The following is a 24,004-nucleotide window of genomic DNA, read 5'->3' on the forward strand; positions in this document are numbered from 1 at the left end:
CTAACGATCAGATGCTTTAGAACCTTCAGCACCCAACAGTGAATTCTGTATAGCCGCATTACACATATTATATCTTCTCTCTTCAATCTCAAGGCACCATTTAAACAAGCACAAGTGCACAATACCTTCAAACTGGTCACATGTTATGGCTGCCTTTGAGTGTCGCGTGTGTGCGAGTGGATACATCAAGCTCAAGGTCTGGACCATGCCGTGACGCCAATAACACCCTCCGATGGCTCAAACAACCAATTTTATCTCGGAGTGTCCGCTGCACATAAACTAGAATTATTAAGAGCCCTTGTTATGAGCTTCATTTCGCATTCTACTTTATCCCTCTCCGCACCTCATCATTTATGTACCTACAAGTTGCAATGTGGCTTTAATCATGACTCAATCCAAAGGGCCGGATATGACATATTAAATATGGATGAAGAAAATATGAAAGGCTATCTAAGTGTATTTTATCTGTGAGTACTTCAGTTTTTTTTTAAATTTCTTTTTTTTTTAAGATGCTGTATATTTCATGGGGTTTTTGTGTACACGGCTTCGGTTTTTCAATCAATACGGCTCTTGCATAATGGACCATAATGGTCATAATAGCCCTGGAAGGAGTCTTATCTGAATTAAAAAACAAAAGACGAGGTCATGGCTGCTAGTGTAATATTTAATGCCCATTCATATTTCATTAAATGGCTTCATAATGCTGTGGAGGGAGAAGGCCTGACAGACATGCCTAAGGATGGATGGGGAGATGAGGAACATCAATAATAGACCAGCGTGTGTGACAGGAGGGAGAGAAGACAGACAGCAGGGCACAAGAGTCAACAGCTTACCCAGGAGGACAGCCAGCCTTCCACACGGGTCAGGCACACACACAGACACACACACAGACACACACACAGACACACACACACACAAACGCACACACATACACACATACGCACACACACACACACACACACACACACACACACACACACACACACACGTACACACACACGCGCACACACACACGCGCGCGCACACACACACACACAGCCACATATACACACTACACACACACACACACACACACACACACACGCACACATACATGCCCACACACACACACACACACCCGAACACACACACACACACACACAGACAGACAGTTAGATGCATAAACACACAGAGTGAAAACACACATTATAACAATGTGCTGTCTGTGACTTAGTTACAGTTACAGTTAAAAAAAATGATACGTGGGCTGGTCATCCTGAGGAGACAATACTCGGGCTGGTAGGACTTGGAGGTAAACTGGTGTCCTCTTACGTTTCACCTACTATTCATTTTGTACACTCACACGAAGCCGGCGAAGACTGAGAAGACTTAAAAACAAACTTCCTCTGCCCGTCATGCTGCTCATCAACGCCCAGTCCCTAAGAACGAAAACCGATGAGCTGACTGCAAGTATCCGCCACCTGCACGAGTATCGGAGCGCCTGTGTCATGGCTATCACAGAGACATGATTGGACAACAACATCTCGTCCAGCGAGGTGAGACCCCTTCGGCTTCTCTGTGTTTAGGACTGACCGGGACCCTACAATCACCAGGAAGACCCATGGGGGCAGGGTCTGTCTACTCATCCGGGACGAGTGGTGTCATACAGTGGTGGTGAGAGAGAGTTTGTGTACCCCTGACATTGAACTGCAGTGCGTCTCCTTTCGACCTTTCTATCTGCCCAGGGAGTTCCATCAGATATTTTTCACCGTTGTATACATACACCCAAAGGCAAATTTTTACAGGACACTTGACATTATTTTTAATCTCTCCCACACGCTCGACTGTCTCCTGATGCCCCTAAGTTTATCTTAGGAGATTTTAATAATTGCCCTGTGAAATTGCTTACGCATATATTATCAGTATGTGGACTGTCCCTCTAGGAAAAATATGTTTTTAGACCTATGTTATGGAACTGTCAAAGACGCCTACTCTTCATCATTGCTCCCACCACTAGGGGCATCTGACCACAATGTGGTTTATCTCCGGCCTACTGTATCAAAGGCTCCTGCATAGGGAAAAGCCCCTAGCCTAGAAATCTAGACGCGCCCCTAGCGGCAGCAAATTACATTTGCTGCCAGGGCTAGTCTAGCAAATCTCCGTTGGCTTGTGAGCTCCAGAATTCGAAACTTAATCAGGACATTGAAATCGTGAGTCGTTTGGTGGGCTTAACATAATGATTGATGGCAGAGTTGCAACGGTTTGGCTTGAATTCCCTGCTACTTGAAAACAAAAATCCTATTGCGTCCTATTGCGTGCAGTGGGAATTTGAAAGACAACTGATTATCCCGCCCCTCAGACTGAGCACTGCGAACGGTGAGTGCCCAGACCCTACATTTTAATGTGGGTCTGGCTCGCCAGGCTAAGAAGCCCCAAGAACGCTCCGTTAAAGTATGAAACAAAAACAGTATTATGGCCCTGCAAGGTTTTTCTGATTGCACAAACTGGACACTTTTAAATGCCCTGATATAAATGAACATGAAGAAACAATATCTGACCACATCATATTTTTTTTTGTAGACACAATCATACCCATAAAAACCACTAGTTTTAAATTTGATCTCCAACAAATTAAAGCATCTTATAATTGAAAAGAAAAGAGCATACTGGAATCAGGATGATACATCCAAAAGGGACATACAGAGACAAATTAAGCTGGATAAGAAAAATCCAGCAAATCCAGCAATCTTCTGTCTGTAACTGTACTTATCCAGCTAAAAAAAGACAAATACAGCTGGATAAGTACAGTTACAGACAGAAGATTGAGGCAACCCTGGTGTCAGGCAACCCCCGTGAGGTATGGCAGGGGATCATGACCATGACCAATGCCCCACACAGGGGCAGATGGAAACCTCCTCTGCTCCAGCCTGGAGGTGAGGGACTGGAAAGGGCAAACCAGCTAAGCAGCTTCTTCTGTCGCTTTGAGAGTGGCAGCAATGCTGGGGCGGGCATCGTGCTGCCCCCTCCACCTCCTGCATCTGTCCTAAACATCAGACAATTGGATGTCTTTCACCTTTTTAGTCGCTGTAATCCACGGAAAAGCCTTGGCCCTGACAAAATCTGTGGTAATATCCTCAAGCACTGTGCACTGTACTCTTAACCTCTGTAAAGTCCCTATTCTGTGGAAAACATCTACAATTGTACCCGTGCCAAAACTGCCTAGACCCACAAAGTCCAACGACTACCGACCAATAGCACTGACTAACTAGCACTAGTCATGAAGTGCATGGAGCGTCTGGTAAAGGCAACCTGGTCTCATTAGCGAAACGTTCCCCTGGGACCGTTTTGGCAAACCCAGCCAAACGTTCCACCAGACAGGGGTGCTAAAGAGAGACGTTTAGACGTTGTTTACTACAGTTAGGTCTGGTCAAACTAAATTGTAGTTTACACAAGCTCAGCAGTATTCTTTGGTTACCAAACCAAAGTTTTTGATTAATAGTGCCTATATCTCGCTACGTTTTACAAAATATAAAGGCACAAACCCTGAACTGCCGTCTATGAGTTAGCTGCCACATCTTGGTGGTTTTCGCGAGCAACCCGGGGGATTTTAGCTCAATTGTCAACATGCTCGACTTCCGCTCCGAGGTGCAGCTGTTCGCAGGTTCGAATCCGGCTGTGTGCTGAGTCTGGTCGTGCGTTGGGTTGAATTGCACAGCTCGGCCCTGCACACACACACACACACACACACAGACAACAATGTGGGTTGGTAAATGATTTGTTTAGACACACGCACATGCACATACATTTTTAAATTGTCATATTATCATTTTCACCATGCCTTGTATAATCTTTGCATTTAACCCTAATCTCACAGTGAAATAATTAAGAGGCAAGCGCTATGAAACATATAATTTGCTCTGCAGTGCATTTTGCTCAGTATGGATATAATTAATAGCCCTGTTCCTTTTAACCATTTTATACCCCATCATATTTTAGTCAGTACTATGACAAATGTGACAATGTGTTATATAGAAGTATAGGCCCTTTGATTTTTATTAAGCTAGGCTGAACCAGTGAGCTCCGCTATCATAGTTGCCCGTTTTAGCCTTTGGCTGTCAACAGGTATGACTATCTTAATTTCAACAAATGAGATTAGCCCCAATGAGGTGTCCGGTGGGTGCAGCCCTGACAGGCCTGGCTCTCCAACACAGTGTGTATCATTTTTTCATAGCACTGCTCTGAGAAATGGACTTCAAAGCAATGGCGCTCAGCTCTTCTAATAAGCACTATTCAGGGCCAATTTATAGACCTCCTATTTAGCAACTAGCTGCTGCAATGCCATCCTCACTTGTCAACAGCAGCTGTTGAGACTGTGAGGTGTTGTAAATCTCACACTCTGCTCCTAATGCAAAACAAAAACACTGCAGATGTTCTGGTAGCACACTTTCTGCAGCGCGTCAAGTCCCTGGTGATTTCAGTGCGTTCGAATTGAATATTAGAATATTGGGTTAGTTGCCATATTTCGAGTACTGAGAAAAATGGGGGAAATGAAGATTGTTAAAGACTCATCTCTCAAGCCGTATACCACCGACACAGACAGGAAATATGTTGCCGCTGAAATTGCAAATTAACGTGTAAGATTAACATGACTAATGATTATGGAACAGGGGAATAAAGTAAGTGGGGGGGGGGGCAGGAGAGGACAGAGCCACAGTGGAGTCCACACTGCAGGCATCAGACTCACACATCCCCACGTCCCGGCCTGTCAGTCAAGGCAGAGGCTGAGCCCTCCGGGCTGGCTTTACCCCACAGGGATTGAGTAAAGAGATTTAGCCACTGTGCTTTCTTACCTAGTCGTTAACATTCACTCGAATGCCTCGGCGTGGACTGCACTTAATCCCCCGCTTGAGAAATCTTCAATATTTGGATACCGGGGTGTGTTGTGTTTGGTTTGTTAATTCCACATTAAGGAGATAAAAGGGCTTTAGTCAGTTTTATTTGTATTTGCATTCTGTCAACACAATGACATACTCTCCTTGTACAAATATGAGTTTGCCTTATATTAAGAGACGCTTAGACATTTAGCACTAAACAGTAATCACCATGGATCACCCGAACCGCAGGCAATCAGACACTGGATATTAACCAGGGTCAATGAGCTGAGAAAACCCTTGGGGATGGGCAGACATTACTCCTCATAGGTGTTATGACAGCTTTATATCAGTTGCAGACAATGTCATTGCTTGATTTGAAAGCCCTGTCTCCACATCACTACAGTACAAACAAACAAATCTGTCCTTATCGCTACCATCTACCCAAACAGCCAGTGAGCGCCATGGTAACCCCAAGCAAATCAGTGATTCTTGAGATTAGGGGGACAAAACATGTCTGCCAGATAAAACAAGGTTTGGGGGGTAAACATATGAACAATATTAATTTGAAAAACTACTCAAAATCTTGAACTTGAACTTGTGTCCAGAGTTTTGGTCAACGCCATCAGACATTTTTTTTATAATGAAAAAATCAGGAATAATTGTGGGCAGCTAAAACACAGAGGACCCCTTTAGCACTTCCTAGTTCTTCCTCATGTCATGATACCTTTCTATAGTAGCTCTGGTAAGTTTTTCATATCTTGTGTATTTAATATCCATCTATTAACACCTGGCATGTCACAACTATAATGTGTCAACTCCGAAATGAGCAAAATACAACATTTGTGAAACATGTTCTGTAATTAAGGCTTAATTTTAAGAAGATTATGGAAGTCACAGGCAACAGATATGCTTAAAAACGAATTCTTGTATAAAATACATGTGATATAAGAGGAAAATATAGCATTTTGTCAACTCCGTCAGATGTCAACACCATCAGAATGTGTGTCAACACCATCAGAATTTGTGTCAATACCATCAGTATTCTGTACATTTGTTTAAATCTGCTTTCACTTTGACATTAAAGAGGGTTTTTTTGTAAATTATTGTAAAAAGGAACAAATTAAATTGATCAAGATTTCATTTATAAAAGCAGTAAATGGGGAAATATCCAAGGGGGTGAATACTTTTTATAGGCACTGTATATCCGCCAAGGTAATGGATGGATGGTGAAGAGGAACATGTGAGTCGTCTGTTACCTATTCTTGGTATTTGTGAGGGTTCAATAGTCATTTTGAATGTAAAATGTCTCTCCATTGATACCTTGTCAACTCCGTCAGATGGACTTTACATTGTTTTTTTTTTGTTTTTTTTTAAAGAATAGCTGATCTGTTCCCTCAAGGATATTTGTCCATGAAACCAATACATTTTTCACCAATACAATCAAAGTTCATGTGTAATTTTTATGCTTCTAAATATCACTGTTCATTATGAAGGTTAAAAACAAAACTTTAAAACCTGTACAACCAAAACGGTATGCATTAAACACTGACTTTTCTGACTTCTGAAATGTGATATAATTAATTTCAAAACCTGTGTGCATTGTTAAGAGAATCAAGAGACTGATAAGTCAAACAATTTGTGGGAAGTTATTCAAAAAATAATTTTATAGACATTTCTATGTGTCTGATGGTGTTCATCGAGTGCGGGTCCAGCAAACATGTAATTAATTAAAAAAAATTACAACTGGGAGGTTTTACCAAAACATGGTTAGATAGCCAAAGCTACATTTAACAAAGAGGTGTTAATAGCTTTTGAAAATCTTCAAAATATTGAAGATGTAAACCTGTTTTGTCCCTAATCTCATTCATAACAGATGAAATAGACAAAATTGGAAAAAATGTTGAAATACTTTTTTGCTTTGTTTTTATATACATACAGTTCATGCGAGTAGCTTCACCTTTGTTTGTACTTATTTAAGGTGCACATAGTTTTAGAGTGGAAATGAACTGTCTGGGAAAATGACATTCAACACGTTTTAATGTGGCTGTGTAAAGATCTCAATTAAGATACGCCTGGATGAAGTGGACCTTGGCAAAGTGCGGAGCAGGCCCGGTCTCAGCCTGCTGATTGAAGATGATTAAAGTGGCCTAGAACAGAGCTTCGGGTGGAAACTCCACAAACTGGCCACATGGAAATGTGGACAACACTGTACTGTGTGTGTGTGTGTGTGTGTGTGCGCGCACATCAGACCCTTTACCTCACAAGGCTCACCGTGTCAAGGACAAGAGTCACTGCCTGTTACCCATCCACCATTAGTATTTCCTTTACCTTTGACCTCATGAATTGGAATTTCTCAGAACTCATTTTTATATGTGAATATTTAAGCTTTATAAAGCCCCCGCAGATACACACTCTGTACAAGTCATTAAGGTGGGAATCAATATTAAGACGGTGTTGAATGAAGCCTTTATTTCTATGCTGTTCCCTTATGGCCTTTGGCAGTGAGAACAGATCACCATGGTTTTCACTAATAATGCTGGCCCTTTGCACTTTATGTGTACTTACTTCCCTGTCTTCTCTTATTGGCTGTCTCTCATTTACCATTGTGAGGTGGGGAATGCGTCTCTTGAGATGATAGTGGTGGTTTCAGTATACTGACTTGATCTACATGAGTTGCAGCAGGTTCAGTATAACAACTTCATAGCTGAAGTTTCTAACTGTGAAGAATGCCTTCTGAGATTCATTAGCATTTGTAAGCTCCCGGTCCTAACCAGGGAAACCAAATTAGTGAATCATGTCTGTACTGTTCAGGTGCCTCGCCATCCCCGTTGCATTAAAAATCGGTAAAGCTGTCTGCTCTGAGGTGGGAGATAAGGCCTTCAAACTGGCTCAATAACAATTTTCAGGCAGAAGTATTAGAGTTGACTCAACACAGAGTCTGAGAGTTTTGATAGAATGTATCAGCAGGGCTGCCAACTTTTCAAAAAACCTTGGAGTGAGATTTGGTGGGGCCAACCAAAATTGCCACATACACAGCTCATTCAGCCTCATTATTGTTCAAAACAAAATGTATACCATTTACAGTACATCAGTGTTTCTCATATAGGGACCTAGGTCCCAGAGTGAAATTAACATTGGGGTACCAAAGTGAAAGGTGACCAAAGGTATAAAGTAAGTCTGTATATACTCTTTTGATCCTGTGAGGGAAATCTGGTCTCTGCATTTATCCCAATCTGTGAATTAGTGAAACACAGTGAGGTGAAGCACACACACTAATCCCGACGCAGTGAGCTGCCTGCTACGGCGGCACTCGGGGAGCAGTGAGGGGTTAGGTGCCTTGCTCAAGGGTACTTCAGCCGTTTCTACTGGTCGGGGATCGAACCGGCAACCCTCTGGTTGCAAGGCCGAAACCCTAACCAGTAGACCACAACTGCCCCTACTAGGACCACTGCAAATATTTATTCATATCTGCGTAAGTGGGATTGTTTAGAATCTGGCAATATAAGAACCATAATGGTGAGATACTCTATCTAAGCACTTTACAAAAACTGCATGTACTGACATAAATAGTTTACATGAGAATACATTATAATTTTTGGCCCAAAGAAGGAGAGCATTTACAAATTTGTTGCAATTTCAAAACTGGATTACTGGGGAAGCGCTTATTGTACAGAGGTATGCTTTATATCCTCGTATCCTGTAAGGTCTGCTGTTTATTGTGATGTTTGCCGAGTGAAGAGTTTGTGTGTTATATGAATAAAAATATGATTACAGTTTTTCTCAATCGCTCTAATGTTTGTGTCAACTCTGATATCATGTTTTCAAAACAATTACAGTTTTTTTTTTATTGCTTTGACCTGCTTTAAGAAACTGGGATCCACTTGGTCTTCATGAATACTTTCTTTGCACAGCAGAGGCCATCTCTTGCGAATGTGTTCACACATTTTCATTGGGTTCATACATTTTTCACACCATTTTGCAAAACAGTTAACACAGATGTCATTCAAAAACCCCAAACTCTATTGGTTTTCCCGTGCTAAACAAAAGGAAAACATCTTTTCACAGGTGGTATAGATTTCTTGCATAAGTCTGAATCTCTGATACACCTGTGTGACAACTCCTTTTCACAATTCTTCAATCAGCAATCATTCATTATGCATGTGAGATGCCATGTCTGTTCTTTGTTGCTACTGTATTTGCAAGTATGGATCTAATGCACATTTAGACAAAGTACAGTATTGCCTATTTGTTGAAAAAAACAGTACAAAAGGTGTTTACTATTTCGATGAAAAAGTTGTAGTTCAATGAAATTTGTCTTGCCTAGGTGTTTACTGTAGGTCTTACATGCCAATGACAGATACTGTACATCTTGGGAGGAATGAATAAACAGTGAATGAACAGTTTTTTCTGAGCTTGCATTGTGGAATGAGTGTGTCCACCTTATCAAGAGCACCACAGTCAAGAAAGAAATATGCACATATTTTCACCTGTAGCCATAAACTATGTGAAATATGTATGTTCATTCTTATTTTTTTTTTTAAGAAACAACATTGGTTAGAAACATCAAGCAGCAGACCAAAAGGAGGTTTCTAATGTTATTTCTCACCATGTATTGTGAGTCAAAAAGTGAAAAAAAAAAAAACAGTGGTATTGTCAAAAGCTTTTTGATTTCATTCAAGTTCTCAAGCTGACTCACTGTACTGCCAGACCAGCATGTTGGGTACACCTCTCAAGGTAATAACCAAAGTTTAAAATCCCAGAGGCTCATATCACAAAGAAAATAGAGCAGCCTGTTCCTAAAGCCTGTGTATTTTGATGCAATCAGTTGGTCACCCCATTATGATGATTTTTCCCTTTGTTCAATTTTAAACGCAGAGAAAAGGAGGAGGCTATGAATAATTTACTAACAAACACATCTTGTGTTTGTGTGCAAATTTGTGTGTGTGTGTGTGTGTGTGTGTGTGTGTGTGTGTGTGTGTGTATACAGTATGTGTGTGTGTGCTATAAGAGAGAGAAAGAGAGTGATAAAGATAGAGAAAGAAAGGGATAGAACAAGAGAGAGAGAAAAAGAGGGAGAGAACAAGAGAGAGAATGAGAGGGAGAGAATGGGAGGGAGAGAACGATAGAGAGAGAGAACAATACAGAGAGAATGAGAGAGAGAACAAGAGAGAGAATGAGAGGGAGAGAATGGGAGGGAGAGAACGATAGAGAGAGAGAACAATACAGAGAGAATGAGAGAGAGAGAGAATGAGAGAGAGAGAGAGAGAGAGAGAGAGAGAATAATAGAGAAAGGGCAAGGAGATAAAGTTCAGGGGAAAACATAAAACTGATCAATACAATCAAATATTGCAGTGTATTACATAGCATGGTATGCTGAGTCAGGAAGCCCATTTGCAGTTTACCCCGAGTGGATTAGAACCGGAATCCCTGGTCCTCTCAACACAGCCCTGAGAAGCATGCACGGGTGTAGATGAAATCTCACTGTCAACTCCATTTGGATTTAATTTGCATTCCTCCATACTAAAAAGACCCACAGTGAGATAGTGCTTTTATGTAATCTGTTATCTATTTGATAAGATTACGAAGCCAGGACTGGCTTGCATTCTTTCAAAGTTCTGCTATATTTAGAGGTATCATTTGATACTGTAGAGAGGGTGAGAAAAAACACATTATACACATTATAAACAAGTAATTATACTGGGAAATATAGTATATCTGTAGGGCCATAATGTCAAACAAAAATGAATCTCCACAAACAAAAATATCCTAATTTTTCTCACTGAGATAATATACTTATAATGACAAAAATGTACTTAGAAAAATATATAGAAAATAAAAGTAAAATATATACATATTCCCTGATACAAAGGAAGCCAATGATAGTGTGCAGATTTTGCAACATTTTTCTCCCTGATTACAGTTTTTCTCTATTGCTTTAACCTGCTTAAGGAAACTGGGATCCACTTTGTCTTCGTGAACACTTTCTTTGCACAGCAGAAGTCATCTCTTGCCAATGTGTTCACACATTTTCATTGGGTTCACACATGTTTCACACCCTTTTGCAAAACAGTTAACACAGATGTCATTCAAAAAACCCAAACTCTGGTTTCCCCGTGCTAAACAAAAGGAAAACATCTTTTCACAGGTGGTATAGATTCCTTGCATAAGTCTGAATCTCTGATACACCTGTGTGAAACTCCTTTGGACAATTCTTCAATCAGCGCAATCATTTATTATGCATATGAGATGCCATGTCTGTTCTTTGTTGCTATTTGCAAGTATGGATCTGATGCACATTTACAGTTTTTCTCGATTGCTTTTACCTACTTAAGTAAACTGGAACCCACTTGATCGTCATGACTACATTCTTTGCACAGCAGAAGTCATCTCTTGTGAATGTGTTCACACATTTTCATTGGGTTCACACATTTCTCACACCCTTTTGCAAAACAGTTAACACAGGTGTCATTCAAAAGCCCTAAACTCTATTGGTTTCCCCGTGCTAAACAAAATGAAAACATCTTTTCACAGGTGGTATAGATTCCATGCATAAGTCTGAATCTCTGATACACCTGTGTGAAACTCCTTTGCACAATTCTTCAATCAGCAATCATTCATTATACATAAGAGATGTCTGTTCTGTGTTGCTATTTGCAAGTTTGGATCTAATGCACATTTGACAAAGTATTGTATTGCCTATTTGGTGGAGAAAACCGTACAAAAGGTCTTTACTGTAGGTTTATTTCGATGAAAGTTGTAGTTCAAGGAAATTTACAGTATCTTGCTATAGTGTTTTGCTGTATGTCTTACATGTCAATGACAGTTACATCTTGGGAGGAATGAATAAATTATTTTTTTATTCAGTACATTTTGTCTTTTCACAGTGTTTTTCTGATACCAGAAAAATGAGAAAGTAATGGAACAGACATAGCAAAAATGCTCATTTTGATAACTAGATTTTGCATTTTGTTGTCAAGTGTGTAATGATTGATTAAAGACTGTTTTTGAATTGGCAGTTGTAGTGTTTGAAGGCAAGATTTGCTTTTGCTGCATGTTTTAAGTGTTTTGAGAGAGTAACCGCCTTTTGCAAGCAAAATGTGTCATTTTGTCCAGAGTGCTTTTGTTCAGACACGGGTGTTAACTGTTTTGAGAACGTGATGTCAGAGTTGACACAAGCATCAAAAAGATCAAGAAAAACTGTAATGATTTGTAATTATCATTGCTCCTCAGCTAATGCCATAAGTGGACACCTTGTGCAAAGCATTTTAAACATTCCCACAGCCTGTGATTAGCAAGGTGCTCTATCACAAACGCCTGACCCCACTGTGCAACTGTGTCGCCTCTGGTCAACAGCAGGGGACCCAGCCAATAACAAAATTAGTACATGATTATGGCAGTTAGCACGAGAAAGCAAATGCTGTGGTTTGTTGTGTGGAACAGTCCGCTGCCAAGTGCGGATGGGTGTCAGCATGAAGGCACGGCATCCTTGGGCAATAAAACAGCTCAAGAACAGAGTGGAGGCGCCAGAGGATTTGCACATGTTTTTTTCTTGATACTGGCAATGGGACAGGTGCTGGTAGGGGCAGTTGTAAACAGGGATGTAGTGGAAGCTAAACGCAAGTAAACGCAGTTTATCTACCTCTGAAATTCCAGAAATAGAGTACAGTATATCCACCTCTTATTAGAGTTTATCCACCTCTCAAAAGAGCTTATTCACCAATTGCAACTTTTAACATTTAAAAATCACACTGTATTATCCACATTCACAATATGTCCACTCATCAACCCTCTAGGAACCATTTACAGTAATACAACTGGTATTTGTATAAACATTGGACAATAACCTCCACCATCATCAAACATGTTCTGAAAAGCCAAAACCGCATGGCACAGTCCACCTCACCATGATCACAGAATTCATAGTTTACCCACCTCTTATTTTAGCACTACACCCCTGGTTGTAAACATTAGCAAGATTTTTTCTGTCAATTTGATCATGTGTTAATGAAATAATAAGTATATATACTCTTTTGATCCAGTGAGGGAAATTTAGTCTCTGCATTTATCTCAATCCGTGAATTAGTGAAACACACACTAATCCCGGCGCAGTGAGCTGCCTGCAACAACAGCGGCGCTCGGGGAGCAGTAAGGGGTTAGGTGCCTTGCTCAAGGGCACTTCAGCAGTGGCCTCGGGGTTTGAACCGGCAACCCTCCGCTTACAAGTCCAAAGTGCTAACCAGTAGGCCACGGCTGCCTACATGCTTACTTTGGTGGGTTGGCTGGTTGGTAGTTGGCCTACAGTACACCAGCTATTAAAGTAATGCAATGATTAACTTGGGGCATTGTAAATTCTTAAATCTTTCCTTGATCCCTTGAAGATGTTTCTTATGCAAAGGAAGCTGCAGAGCTAAATGTAATTGTAAGGTCTGAAACTGAAATGACGGAGGTAGTTCTGCCACTGCTGGAAGGCAGGAGAAATTTTGATGTGTTTAATCATCCATAAATTTCAGAATACATGAAGGAAAAATCTGCTATTGCCAGGCGAGATAGATCACTGGTCATGTAATTATAGACTAAAACAGAATAATACAATAGAAGGTTAATTCTTAAATACTTTATTGCATTCATTTATACATATTAATCATCCATCATCAGATCAAAGCACTCCATACTGCCCTGCCATCATAGCTAATATAAAATGCAAAATGTATGTGATAGAAATGTGATTCATTGTTACCAGCAATGCTGCCATGCAGGTGACCAACTGTGTACACACGTCACATTGTCATAAGAGTAAATCTAATCCGCAAGAACAGTGGATTTGCACCATTTCTGCCCCAACATTTTGACGTTGTGATAGACAGAGGAAATGCTCTGCTGCTCCTTAATGGGATTTATACAAAAGGCCAAGAGCTGCTGAAGGACAAAGAAACCACTGACATTTCTGTCCTTTTTGTTTGATCAATAGCACTAGAGAGAACGTGGATCTGCTCCAGAGGCTTGTTAGAACCCCACAAGATGTCTTCTCCTCAACACTTACAGTGAAAACAGCTCCTCCAGAACTTATGTTAATTCAGCCTGTTCCTCCTGACTATACACTACTTTTAATGTTTTGATCTTAACTAAAGGCATTAGAGATATTAGTTTAAAAGTCTCATTTAAGGTAGGCATGAAATCAGAAATGTTAAACTGTCCTTGAAAATTCTATTCTCCTTGTTTCAATAGTCTTACATTCCATACGAATGTAACTTCTCTGTCATTCATTTGTCTGATATCGGAGGCAAAGTCTTTTGCATAGTGAATTGAATCAGTAATTGCAGTGACAAATATTATGAGTAATATGCCAAGGTTACAAGCCTCCTGTTCAGTTGGCTCCCAATACAACATCAGCAAATGATTGCAATGCTTCTCAATCTAAGATCCGCGCTGATTTACAATTAACATGATGTAGGCCTTTTTGCCAGTTTTACTTGGTCAATGTCAACGGAAGGCATTTACAAGCAGTACTTTGGAGCGACTGTTGACAGAATGAGAGTGCATAAGGATAACTGTTCTCATGCTGCTTTGTGTAAGGCAAATAGTGGACGAAAAATGAAAAATTAAAGAGGTTCACCAACCAACATTTGAGGCTATTCAACCAAATGACAAGTGTCGTGATACATCATAAAATAGTGATTTATTTGTGGTCCCTGAAGTCTACCTCTAGGATCTCTGTCCATGCATAAATTACATGTTCACTGATTGTCTAATTTGTTTACAAGTAAAATGGCTGCACTCCTTACTTTGTGTATGAACATGTTTTGAACTGTGCAGAATACTTGTGAAGACAGTCTCAACACCAGTGCCATCCAGCCCACAACATATTATAATTTGGCCATGGGGTCTACAAATGCTCACATGATAAATCACTTCCACAAGCAGGAACTGGCACAATTACACAAATGGCATTTAAGATCCGGAGACTTTAGCAGCAAAATCTAATTCAGGAACACGAGCAAAAAGCTCCCTTATCGACTTTTCAAACACCGTCCCATTAAAAAAAAACAGTGGTTTCAGTGCAACCTGCTGAATAACAGATCGAGAGATACTCATTCTTTCCATTGCCTAAGCTTCACTTAACACACATTAGAGACTCTATGCTCCTGTTTGAAGAGGATTTCTCATCAGTATCCTCAGACAGCAGACAGTTAAACCGTGATAATGTTCCCAGAGAGGCAGCGTGGAGATGCCACTGAGTCATGCTCTGGCATAATGCTCCCTTTATCCTTGGGTCCCAGCTTTGTGCCTTTGAGATTCATCTGGTTCAGATAGAAACAGAATGACTTTGACTTGACACTAATGAACCTCCCACAAGGGAATGATGTGACTTTTGGCAGCACTAGCATGGTCATTTCTGAACTCCAACCTTTCATGAAGATTCTCTTCACAATGGTTATGCATATGGCAAGCCGATTGAGCATTTATTCTGATATCTTGATATCAGGCATAATTGTCATGTACATGTAAGCCATTTTTGTCAACTAGTTAACTAGTGAGCCATGTTTATGTGAACTAGTTAACTAGTGAGGGCCAAAATATGCACACTAGTTAACTAGTGGGAGCCAAAAGGCTCACTAGTTAACTAGTGAACACATTTTAGCTTCACTAGTTAACTAGTGAGAGCCAGAAATGTCTACTAGTTAACTAGTAAAGGCCAAAATGCATACCAGTCAGCTAGTTGAAGGCTTTTGGGTCTCACTAGTTAACTAGTGACAGCCAAAAATGTGCACATGTTTACTAGTGAAGGCAAAACGCCTCACTAGTTAACTAGTGTGCAATGTCGCACTTGCATGCAAATGAAGAAGGCGGAACAAGGATTTTGATTGGTCCATTTAGGACTCAGAAACCTAGAAAACATGGCTGACTTCGTCCAGGCTGTTCTAAGAGCAAACTTTTATAAACTAAGATCGTTTGAGCATAAAAATATGTTTTGATAAAATGTCTAGTGACAAAGTTGTGGTGTATTGCTGTAATCTTCGTTCAGTTAATGTCTACAATCTTTAGTTTTTCAGTTATTAGTCTGAAAATCGCGATAAAACTGGAGGCATTTGTATATGGTTGCCTAGCGACAAAACGTTTCAGTAACATCAACATTGATGATAGCATTGCTGCTGTGGCAAGACTAGCTCAAGTGGTTAAGCAGCAGGAGATCATGTGGGAGACCAAGGTTCAATTTTTTTTAGCTTTTAATTACTTTTGAAACCATGTGCAGTTAATGTGTACAATCTTTTGTTTTTCAGTTATTAATCAGAAAAGCGTGACTGAATGAATACATATATGTCTGTGGTTGCCTAGCAACAATAAACAAAGAATAATATTAAAAATCGATCCCTTGAATCTTTGGTGTGGATCACTAAGTGCTCACTTGTTAAAGCATGGGGTTTCCCTGTTATTATTAAAAAACATTTTGACAGAATATGAGATACTGCATACTGCAGGCTCTGCTTTACTATCTATACTGAAGTACCATTGCAGAGCAGTGTGTCACTTTAGCCACTAGGGGCACCCATCAGGACCTGATCGCGAGTCTATGAACAGTAAATTTACTTTTAGACTGGGTGGGATTCTTACATAATACCCAATAGGAGTCTTCTACCCACCCTCTCATTAGAATTTGCATAATAGCCGTTTTAGGCACTAGTTAACTAGTGAGCTGCTTCACTGTCACACATGCAAACTAGTGAGACTTCAATTGTTCCACTAGTTAAAGGTCCAGTATGTAGGAAATAATGGAAAATAAACTGTAACCATTCCAAAAATGATCACCATATGTTGTCAGAGAGTAAGGAAACACGATGAATTGAAGTAATGGCTTATTTGACAACATTACTCTAACCCGTAAAACCCCGTAAAACCCATGAAAAAAATGAGTTACGGGGCGGAATCTCTTGGAATTTTTGTTTATGTTTTGAACGATTAATTCTAGAATAGCGTATTAATAATGGGCTAGCGCGTCCTCCTATTTGGGTTGCCAAATTAGCAAAGGCCAACTGTCAACAGCTGTCAGTTGTAGTCATGAACGCCTACGAGAGGCAGGAACATTTCCAAAATTAAAACAAGAAACAAATTAGGCCTAAGTGGACATCGGAGGAGCTTCCTGAGATGGTGACGTCTTCGTCAAACGAAGAATATCAAGTCTGACGCAGAGCTGGCCATATTTCTCCACAACAGGTAGCCTAGGCTAAACTTCATCTGCATCGCTAACTTCAGCTAAATATGTTACGTTGGTTAGAGAGGTATTTTTTGTTTTCACTGTTTCCGTAATGTGTAGCTGGGTCATAGTTGGAGAAACGTTAAAGCAGCTGCAGGTCAACTAACGTTATTAGTCTTCATTACATCTGGCAACCCAGAAGAGGCTCGCGTCTGGTAGTCTTGAGAACGTTCACCAGTGTTTTGATTTTGGCCTACAGAACGTTCGGTAACAATCCTACAAATCGCACCTTTAACTAGTGGACAAAAACGGTCAGCTTGTTTCTCTTTTTAGGTGTAACTAGTTAACTAGTGAACAAAATATACATGCCACTAGTTAACTAGTAAGGCCTACAACACCCTCACTAGTAAACTAGAGGGTATTTTTGCCTTTACATGTTAACAAGTGACCATTTTGGCATCTCACTAGTTAACTAGTGGGGCTGAAATGGCCTTCACTAGTTAACTAGTGGGCGTTTTGGAGCACACTAGTAAACTAGTGACACTTTTTGCACCTCACTAGTTAACTAGTCAAATGGAAATTGCCATCACTAGTTCACTACTGGGTGTTTTGGTGCACACTAGTAAACTAGTGACACTTTTTAGACCTCACTAGTTAACTAGTGGGTATTTGTGTCTTCACTAGTTAACCAGTGAGCAGTTCTGCCTTCACTAGTTTACATGTAAGTGTCACATTGAAGCCACTAGTTTACTAGTTAAAGTTCCTTTGGCCAGCATGTTAACTTGTGTGCCACATGCAAATGTTGTGGGTGGGATTTTGTGAAATTCTGCGCTGTGATTGGTTGTCATGTTCTATTTGGACATAGGGAGCCAATAGAAAGCCTTAATTTTCAGAGTTCTCCGCCTCCTAATTTTAATTCTGCGCCACTAGCTGACTAGAGTGAATTTAGGCTTCAACTAGTTTACTAATATACATTTATGACCTCACTAGTTAACTAGTTTGGACAAAGGATGCATCAACTAGTTAACTAGTGAGCCTGCTGACATCACCTAGCTAGCTAGTAAGCCATTTATGGTTCACTAGTTAACTACTGACATTGACTTACTCCAACTAGTTAACTAGTGAGGAGTTTTGCCTTCACTAGTAAACATGTGCACATTTTTGGCTGTCACTAGTTAACTTTCAACTAGCTGACTGGTATGCATTTGGGCCTTTACTAGTTACCTAGTGGACATTTCTGGCTCTCACTAGTTAACTAGTGAAGCTAATATGTGTTCACTAGTTAACTAGTGGGCATTTATGCTGTCACTAGTTAACTAGTGTGCACAAACATGGCTCACTAGTTAACTAGTTGACAAAAATGGCTTGCATGTTGGCCTGATATCAAGATATCAGAATAAATGCTCAAGCGGCTGGCCAAATTACATAGTAGTTAACAAGTGGGAATTTGACATTCAGTAGTCAGCTAGTAAACATTTTTGTACCTTACTAGTTGACTAGTAAAATATAGAAGTCTTTAACTAGTGAACATGCTGAGCATTACTAGTTAACTAGTAAGATATGAAACATATGAACTAGTTAACTAGAGAGAATTTGGGCCTTACTAGTTAACTAGTGAGCATTTTGGCTGTCACTAGTTAACTAGTTCACACAGAAATGGCTCACTAGTGGACAGAAATGGCTTGCATGTACATGACAATTATGCCTGATATCAAGATATCTGAATAAATGCTCAATCGGCTTGCCATATATGCATGTGGTAGTAAGGAAAACATTTTACCCGGAGTTTCCACCCATTTCAAATTGTGTCCTAGTCTTACAAGCCAGACCCACATCAAGATGTAGGGTCTGGGGACTCACCGTTCGCAGTGCTCAGTCCGAGGGGTGGGCTAATCGGTTGTCTTTCAAATTCCCTCTGCACGCAATAGGATAGCGCTACAACCAGAGACTTTTTAATGTGGAGACATAGCACTCAAAAAATACTCCATAGAAATGCATGGGGCTAGTTTGTCTCGCCAATATGGCCGTTGTCTACACATATCCCACCTCTTCCTCGGCAAAACGTTGACATGTGAATACATTAAGCCAATCATGTGGTGTGATGTTAATACATTGAGCCAATCATATGGTGAGTTGTGAAGACATCGTGCCAATCATCTGTTGTGATCTCGCCGCTGGAGCAAGATTGGTGTCGTGAAGCCTTGCGCACGCGCATTTCTGCCGAAATGGATGCACGACGAGTGCCCAAATAGCGTTGTCAAATGGCCGCCGAGTGGAGGGACTTGTCTAAAAGGACTTTGCTACAACTCATGAGTCCCATGCGTATTCCCACCAGCGGAGCTAGTTGGCTAGTTCAAACTTTTGCCAACTTAAAAAAAGCTTAACTCGTGTCACGCTGTTCACCAACAGCAACATCCATCTTCTTTGTTTTGAAGTAGCAGGGAATTCACGCCAAACCGTTGCAACTATCCCATTAATCATTATGTTAAGCCCACCTACCGACTCTATACACGATGTGATTGGCCTTATCGAAGTTTAATTTTTTCAGCTCGCAAGCCAACGGAGAGTTGCTAGCAAATTAGATTGGCTGCCGCTAGGGTGCGTCTAGATTTCTAGGCTAATTGTATCCAGGACTTTTTAAGGATTCTTTATGAAAGTTCCATTGAACATTGAAAATTGGGATTTTAAAATTCTATGGATGTGGAAACGCTGGTGACCTGGTAATTAGCAATGGCTTAGCATTTCTATAACTTCTTTGGTTTATCCTGTCTCAAACAAAGGACAGGAGTAATGGGGAAATGTCTGTGGGTCGGTGATTTTCATGTTCTTAAAGCGGAGCTTCATTTGCCTCACACTGTGTGTTTTTTTTAACCTCCAGTATCCCCCAAAAGCCTAGACGGAATGTCAGCATATGCCCGTAAAATTGCTGTCACGTACATCAGGAAATGTTCTGTTAGTTTAATTATAATGTCTCTTTGGTCTTAGGGCCGGAGGGCTCTCCTGATTGTTAAATGGGCAGCCAGTGATTGGGAAGTCCTGCGAGCCGATTCTGCACTGACCCTTGCAGCCCCCTTGCTCCTTTAAGAGAATCCTCTTTGGGACAGATGAGGTCGGTGCAAATATGTACGTATTTGACTGTAGTGATGAGAGGGAAACCATCCACAGCTTTTTTCCGCAAGGCAGGAGGAGAGAGTGAAATGTCAGCGCATAGCCAAGGGAGCAGTCTGCTGTATCATAAATATATATTAAAAAAAAAAAGAGTATAACAATACTTGGTGCCAGGGGCCTAGTCTGCTCCCTGCTGGAGATCCTTACAGAAGTGTGTTTTTGAAGGAGGCTGGAAGAGTATCCAAAATGAGAACACAGGCATGGATGGCTTCTTGAGAACCTTGACTTTGCCTCTCTCCCTTGCTCAGGCTTTTAATCTACGTATCACAGAGAACAGTCGATGATAAAAATGTGATGACATTTGCCGAGTGGGAATGCTAGGGTTAGCGCAAAGCGGCTGACAAATAATACTGGTGTGCTGTTTCATGGAAATATTTCAATTTTGATCCTACACGACTGGCTCAATCATCAGAATGAGTACACATGCAAGCAGCTGACTTAATCAGCAAAAAAATGCTGTATTTGTGGAATGCTTTTGCAAGATGGACGGTTTGCTGGCATAAGAGCTACACAGCATATTTCTTACAGATGTAACTACAGGCCATAAAACGCAATAATTAACCTGTTATGAAACCGTCAATTCAGAAGTGTTTGCGTCAGAATTTGTGCTAAAACAACAGAGTAAAACTGTGTACAAATACACTGTATGCAAACATTCATTTTTTTCTTGTTGTCTTTGAAATACACACAGAGATGAATGTACGTATGCATGGAGTGGACACTATTCAGTGAGACAACACCATTAATAAGGTTCATCTGGGGGGGTGTACTTTTCAAATTTGTTACTGTGTTGGTGTCGGCATAAATGGGACAAGTTTGCATTATTCAATGGTTATGTCTAGAGATCCATTTTTGTGAGGGATTTCTCTTGTACATTTACATTCAATGGCAGGTTTCTGTGTACAATGTGAAAGTATGCAAATCAGCCAATCAGCAGTGGAAATATGCATCTATATGCATGCATCATATTACTTCTTAATACCATACACATCAGTGGATTCATTCAAAGTGAGTTGAAAGGAAGTGTTTTGTCAAACAGTAATTTTTTCACATGAATATACTTATACTCACACACAGTGTTGGGCAAGTTACTTTAAAATCGTAATGTATTATGTATTACTTATTACTGTCATTTCAGTAATAAGTAATTTGTTACATTATAATATTACTATCTCTGAATTGTAAGGCATTACACTACTATTGCATTACTTTTAAGTTACTTTCACCAAAATATCTAGAAATATGGATTTGGCATTCTAGATGCAGTTTATTACGCTCAATGCAGCTCATTGCTCTTCCAATGGAGGGAGATGTGGTATAGCATAATGACTGAGGTAGGCTTAAGGCTAACAGTAGAATGCAATAGGAGCAGTGCTCATGATGCAATACAAGGAAGGAACAATCATAGTCAGAATTTTGTTAAAAACCGACAAAAGGTCAAAGTCTGGTAAATTGTGATAGAAATACTGTAACTTTAAGGCCTAGGCCTCCTCATTAAAATCAACAGAGCCTAAATCAAAGCTAACATAAAGAAATGTCAAGATGGTGGCCTGCTGGCCATTTCGGTGCCCTAAGTGAGTGGCTTTGAGTGAGTGACTTAAATGAAAACTCAAACACCTAAAGTCAAATAAAAAGGCTTATAATTTAAGACCATTACTGTGTGTTTTTAAACATTAATTTCTGAAGAAATGTTGTTTTACTTATAAATGGTGCACTGTCACTTTAAGAACATTGATCTTTACGTTCTCATAATGCCCTTTTGCCAGCTCTTGTTTATTTGAGTTACATTGATAGCACAATATTAACAATAATATGCACAATGTTAAGTTGTTATAAGCAGCCTTCATTGCTTTGGAAATGGAAGTGTGCAATGACATGTTGCTTCACATTTCTTTTTGCAATTAAAAGTGAATTATGAGCCTGGTAGCCACCTAGCTATCTGAATGGAATGCGTTTCAGTTGACTCAGCATATCATGTGCTTCAATTATTGAAGACCCACCAATTCCATTCTAGTACTACGTGGTGGAGATTGAGAGAAGAGAACCCAAAAAGTATCAATCTTGCATGTAACATGGTGTTAGTGCATTTTGACATTGTAAACGTTATTGAGTGAAACACCGTTTGCAGTAAAGCTACTTTTCATTGGCTATATTTGGGTGACCCCTCTGTCCTTTGGTGCCCTACGCAAAGTGCATGATGCGCGTGGTGGGAGCGGTGGCACTGCCAGGCTGCATACAACTTTTTTCTGCATTTCTATCCCTTTATTCTCTTTAATTCAAGTTCACAGCACAAAGCTGACATGCACTACTAAGAGCATAGTTTGTGTTTTAACAAGAATCAAAAAGATTAGCATGGCTCCACTTTAGATGTTTCATTAAATTACTTGTGCTATTTCGCGAGGCACAGAGATCTTTCGGTTCCGCACACAAAGTGCACTTACTTAACTATTATGTTCTTCATATCCTTGTCTCTGACAAGCTGAAAATAATGAGCGTATAGGCTTATGTCTATCCAGCAAATAGAATCCGACTTCGAGTCTGCTCAGCCAAAGTCATCTTCAACTAGTATCAGGAGATAACGTTCTACTATTATGCGCGATTTTTTCTTCTCTGTTGTTCTCGCTGTGGTGTTTGCGAATATGTATCAAAACAAAACACCACTTAATTTCGGGTTAAAATGCATTGTAACGCGTACTGAAGTTTGTACCGAGTAAAATATTACCCATTTTTTTTAGTAATGCCTTAGCCTACATTACCGCGTTACTGCAAACAGCAATATATTACAGTAATTACATTACTTTTGTGACGCTAATTACTCCCAACACTGCTCACATATTAATGTATTGCATGGACTTCCTTATATGATCTCATGACATGCAATATTTACAATGAAAGAAACCAGTTTCAATTCAGACACCTCCCATTAACAGACACATGGCTGATGATTAAGAGACGATCATGCGAACCTATGGGGGGTTTTTCCTGCCATTAATAAAATTAAAATGAAAACAGTGAAATTAAAATGAAAAATTTGAATTTGAAAAATGAATTCGTCGGAGAGGACAGTACCTAAATCCAAGCTCCTGCATTCTACACCGTACTGTCCTCTCAGACGAATTGAGCAGGCTCGCGATTTTTGTTGCTGTCATTCCTAACTGCACATAGGCTGTAATCGTCTCGGCAGGGATATCCTGCCTGGGCCGTCCTCGTGTGATACAAGGGGACTCTAGGGCCGCTACGGCCTCGTCTTGGACCGATCTGGCTGCCATCTTGCCGTCAACCAACCGCGTTTATTTTATTGATCTAAAGCTAAATCATGATCATGGTAGGCGCATTTAATTCGTCGTCACCAGAGCACCACCCACATACATCTCATTAACAACGCAGCTCATTTGCATGTTGTGAACTTGAAAATGAAAATGAAAATCGAGAAATGGAAAATAAATTGCAAGCAGGTGTCAGTTTTCATTTTATTTATCATTTTGGCATACATTGTGCGCATTGTCAGGAAAAGGCAAAGTCAAAGGGAAGTTTGCATTTTCATTTTCCAACTAACATTTTCATTTTCATTTTTGGCAGTAATATACCAGGATGGTAATGAAAATGAAATGACAAATAGACGTTTTCAATTTATTTTTATTTTTGTCACAAATGTATCGTGTTTATCAGGAAAATTAAAAGCCAAATGTATATATTTCATTTTATTTTTAAATTTGGCAGGATAATTGCACTTTGCATAATTACACTTTGAAAATTAAATGGCAAAACGAGTTTTTCATTTTAATTTCACTGT

The 24,004-nt window shown here is 40.0% G+C and overlaps 1 long non-coding RNA gene across 1 annotated transcript; it reads right to left on the reverse strand.

The window, feature by feature from the left end:
- Positions 1 to 3,313: 3,313 nt before the first annotated feature.
- On the reverse strand, positions 3,314 to 16,986 carry LOC121698800. Its single transcript, XR_006026867.1, has 3 exons — positions 16,976 to 16,986; positions 13,160 to 13,162; positions 3,314 to 3,491 (listed from the first exon to the last, which is right to left on the reverse strand). It is a non-coding gene; the product is annotated as an uncharacterized LOC121698800 (long non-coding RNA).
- Positions 16,987 to 24,004: the final 7,018 nt, after the last annotated feature.

The sequence above is a fragment of the Alosa sapidissima genome, chromosome 23 (genome assembly GCF_018492685.1).
Source record: "Alosa sapidissima isolate fAloSap1 chromosome 23, fAloSap1.pri, whole genome shotgun sequence".
Taxonomy (NCBI): domain Eukaryota; kingdom Metazoa; phylum Chordata; class Actinopteri; order Clupeiformes; family Clupeidae; genus Alosa; species Alosa sapidissima.